Raw genomic sequence first — 5000 nt, forward strand, 5'->3', positions numbered from 1 at the left:
AAAGTATCAATAGGCGATAGCGAACGCTAATCAAAGCGTGTCGCAACGCACACGTCGCGAATCGACGAGAGAGAGTCAACCGTCTCGGATTCGATTTTGATTCGTATCATTCACGTGTTTTTTGTATTTTTTTCTTTTTTTGCGAGTCTTTGACAACAACAAAACAAAAAGAAAAAACCAACGTTAATGATCCTTCCGCAGGTTCCCCTACGGAAACCTTGTTACGACTTTTACTTCCTCTAAATGATCAAGTTTGGTCAACTTCCCAGCAACGCCGACGGCCGTGAGGCCACCGCGTGTCGGTCCGAAGACCTCACTAAATCATTCAATCGGTAGTAGCGACGGGCGGTGTGTACAAAGGGCAGGGACGTAATCAACGCGAGCTTATGACTCGCGCTTACTAGGAATTCCTCGTTTATGGGGGATAATTGCAAACCCCAATCCCCAGCACGAAGGAGTTTCAACGGGTTGCCCGGGCCTCTAGGCCAGGGAGAACATGTTGATTCCTTCAGTGTAGCGCGCGTGCGGCCCAGGACATCTAAGGGCATCACAGACCTGTTATTGCTCAATCTCGTGCGGCTCGAAGCCGCCGGTCCCTCTAAGAAGAATTTTAATACGTCGCCAGTGAGTTGCGCTCCCCGAGAGTCGCGCACACCTTGAATGACGACGCCTATTTAGCAGGCTAGAGTCTCGTTCGTTACCGGAATTAACCAGACAAATCGCTCCACCAACTAAGAACGGCCATGCACCACCACCCACCGAATCAAGAAAGAGCTGTTAATCTGTCAATCCTTCCGGTGTCCGGGCCTGGTGAGATTTCCCGTGTTGAGTCAAATTAAGCCGCAGGCTCCACTCCTGGTGGTGCCCTTCCGTCAATTCCTTTAAGTTTCAGCTTTGCAACCATACTCCCCCCGGAGTCCAAAATCTTTGGTTTCCCGGAAGCTGCCCGCCGAGCCATTGTAGTAACGTCGGCGGATCGCTAGATGACATATTTACGGTTAGAACTAGGGCGGTATCTAATCGCCTTCGAACCTCTAACTTTCGTTCTTGATTGATGAAAACACCTTTGGCAAATGCTTTCGCTGATGTTCGTCTTGCGACGATCCAAGAATTTCACCTCTAACGTCGCAATACGAATGCCCCCAGTTATCCCTATTAATCATTACCTCGGAGTTCTGAAAACCAACAAAATAGAACCGAGATCATATTCTATTATTCCATGCACGAAATATTCAAGCGGCATTTTGAGCCCGCTTTGAGCACTCTAATTTGTTCAAAGTAAAATTGTCGGCCCACCTCGACACTCACCGAAGAGCACCGCGATAGGATTTTGATATTGAACCGGCGTTTTACCGCCGGCTCACCGACGATATGCTCCGCAGACGTGTCAGTATCACCGCGGATGCGGTGCACCGACAGCGCGGCGCACAAATGCAACTACGAGCTTTTTAACCGCAACAATTTTAGTATACGCTATTGGAGCTGGAATTACCGCGGCTGCTGGCACCAGACTTGCCCTCCAATTGTTCCTCGTTAAAATATTTAAAGTGTACTCATTCCGATTACGAGGCCTCGTAAGAGTCCCGTATCGTTATTTTTCGTCACTACCTCCCCGTGCCGGGAGTGGGTAATTTGCGCGCCTGCTGCCTTCCTTGGATGTGGTAGCCGTTTCTCAGGCTCCCTCTCCGGAATCGAACCCTGATTCCCCGTTACCCGTGACAACCATGGTAGTCGCAGAAACTACCATCGAAAGTTGATAAGGCAGACATTTGAAAGATGCGTCGCCGGTACTGGACCGTGCGATCGGCAAAAGTTATCCAGATTCATCAAAATTAACGACTTCGGACGCATGGCCCTCCGCCGATTGGTTTTGATCTAATAAAAGCACTCATCCCATCACTGGTCAGAGTTCTGATTGCATGTATTAGCTCTAGAATTACCACAGTTATCCAAGTAACTGAGTAAGATCTAAGGAACCAAAACTGATATATTGAGCCATTCGCGGTATCGCCTTAATACGGCTTGCACTGAGACATGCATGGCTTAATCTTTGAGACAAGCATATAACTACTGGCAGGATCAACCAGGGAGCTGCTTACGCAAACGACACGCCTACACCGCGGTCACGCGGCTTCGGCGAGCCGCTGGCTCGGCGGCGTCGAGGGGCGCGCGCTTGCGCGCGCGCCTTCTCGACACGCGTGAACGTAACGCGTCGAATTTGCACGCGACGCGACGTTCGCGCTTCATATCGATAGACTAACTTTGACCGGTCTACGAGCGGCCGTCCCGTCACGATCTCGCAACGAGGTGATGTACAACGATGCTCGACCACTGTGAGGGACATAAAACTGCAACGAACACGACCCCGCGGGCGGGAATCGATGTTGTGACAATTTGAAAATTGAACATTCATCTAAACGCAACTTCTCAATTTTTATTCAATACGTTATTGTAAACATATTAAAACTCGGCTGGCAATTACATGCGCACACACACGCATGATTCGCACTAGATACGATCAACGCCCGGAGCTTGAGGGATAAATTCCAACACGACGCTGCGCACACCGTTTCGACGATGGGCGCGTGTGCGTCCTCTTTTATACATTCTTTCCATATACGGTCGCCGTGGCGACCGCGCACGTGTCGAACACGCTAGGCGCCCTGCGTTGAGGTGTGCCTAGAAGCGTATTCTTTTAACATCACAGATAACACCGGGGGAGACGGTCCCAAATCTTGGTCGATTGGTAACATCACCATACGGTCTGCGAACGCGGTGCTATAATATAATTTTATATTATATTATATAAAATATGAGGAGGAGTAGTATGTATATTCTTTGTTATTTTGTGTTGACACAAGAGAGATATATAAAATGTACTATACACCACACACACAGAGAGAGAGAGAGCTGGGAAAGATCTCGGCGGTCTCGCATTCGAAATACGAATTTGATATAATTTCCTCCGAAAATCCATACCCATATCTATATCATCCATGCGCGAATATATGTATATAATATTCTCACACTTCGCACAAACACAAAAACAAGAACACATTCTCTCTCGTCCGTCGTTCGTGTCTATTTGAGACGAACGACGCGCGGCAACGAGAACGAGTCGACGCTGTGCGCACGACTGTTTCGCTCCACATCTATACCGAGAGCAATAGTCCGCGTCGGCATTGGAGCGGACGTCGAATGTTTCTCGTAGAGCGAGCGAGAGAGAGACGATTTTTCATTTTATTATGTATGTGTATTGGCGTGCAGTAGTAGCACGTAGTAGTACTAGTAGTAGTAGTAGTAGTAGTAAAAAAATATTATTATTTATTTTATTGACTGATATGATTTTGTTTGTTTTCTTTTTTTTGCATAGACATTTGTATTGATAGATATGTTTCTCGTTGAAGCTCGCAGCACACGCTCAGAGAAATGGCAATGTGGGTTTATTTGAAGAAAAGAAAAAACAAAAAAAACAATTATATTTATTAATAATATGTATGTATGTATGTATGTATGTATGTATGTATGTATGTATGTATAATAATGAATTATAATAATTATTCCGATGCAACGTCAGAGGAAAATGTTTCTCGTACAGGTGCGGCGCGCGACGGCCGGCCGCTCGACAGTTTCGCGCCGAATGTTTCTCGTTGAAGCTCGCAGCACACGCTCAGAGAAATGGCAATGTGGGTTTATTTGAAGAAAAGAAAAAACAATTATATTTATTAATAATATGTATGTATGTATGTATGTATGTATGTATAATAATGAATTATAATAATTATTCCGATGCAACGTCAGAGGAAAATGTTTCTCGTACAGGTGCGGCGCGCGACGGCCGGCCGCTCGACAGTTTCGCGCCGAATGTTTCTCGTTGAAGCTCGCAGCACACGCTCAGAGAAATGGCAATGTGGGTTTATTTGAAGAAAAGAAAAAACAAAAAAAACAATTATATTTATTAATAATATGTATGTATGTATGTATGTATGTATGTATGTATGTATAATAATGAATTATAATAATTATTCCGATGCAACGTCAGAGGAAAATGTTTCTCGTACAGGTGCGGCGCGCGACGGCCGGCCGCTCGACAGTTTCGCGCCGAATGTTTCTCGTTGAAGCTCGCAGCACACGCTCAGAGAAATGGCAATGTGGGTTTATTTGAAGAAAAGAAAAAACAAAAAAAACAATTATATTTATTAATAATATGTATGTATGTATGTATGTATGTATGTATGTATGTATGTATGTATGTATGTATAGTAATGAATTATAATAATTATTCCGATGCAACGTCAGAGGAAAATGTTTCTCGTACAGGTGCGGCGCGCGACGGCCGGCCGCTCGACAGTTTCGCGCCGAATGTTTCTCGTTGAAGCTCGCAGCACACGCTCAGAGAAATGGCAATGTGGGTTTATTTGAAGAAAAAAAAAAAAAAAAAAAAAAACAATTAATTTATTAATAATATGTATGTATGTATGTATGTATGTATGTATGTATAATAATGAATTATAATAATTATTCCGATGCAACGTCAGAGGAAAATGTTTCTCGTACAGGTGCGGCGCGCGACGGCCGGCCGCTCGACAGTTTCGCGCCGAATGTTTCTCGTTGAAGCTCGCAGCACACGCTCAGAGAAATGGCAATGTGGGTTTATTTGAAGAAAAGAAAAAACAAAAAAAACAATTATATTTATTAATAATATGTATGTATGTATGTATGTATGTATGTATGTATGTATAATAATGAATTATAATAATTATTCCGATGCAACGTCAGAGGAAAATGTTTCTCGTACAGGTGCGGCGCGCGACGGCCGGCCGCTCGACAGTTTCGCGCCGAATGTTTCTCGTTGAAGCTCGCAGCACACGCTCAGAGAAATGGCAATGTGGGTTTATTTGAAGAAAAGAAAAAACAAAAAAAACAATTATATTTATTAATAATATGTATGTATGTATGTATGTATGTATGTATGTATGTATGTATGTATGTATAATAAT

The 5000-nt window shown here is 44.2% G+C and overlaps 1 non-coding gene across 1 annotated transcript; it reads right to left on the reverse strand.

Moving 5' to 3' along the window:
- Positions 1–184: 184 nt before the first annotated feature.
- Positions 185–2090, reverse strand: LOC123719577. Its single transcript, XR_006755642.1, has one exon. It is a non-coding gene; the product is annotated as a small subunit ribosomal RNA (ribosomal RNA).
- Positions 2091–5000: the final 2910 nt, after the last annotated feature.

The sequence above is a fragment of the Pieris brassicae genome, unplaced genomic scaffold (genome assembly GCF_905147105.1).
Source record: "Pieris brassicae unplaced genomic scaffold, ilPieBrab1.1, whole genome shotgun sequence".
Lineage (NCBI taxonomy): Eukaryota > Metazoa > Arthropoda > Insecta > Lepidoptera > Pieridae > Pieris > Pieris brassicae.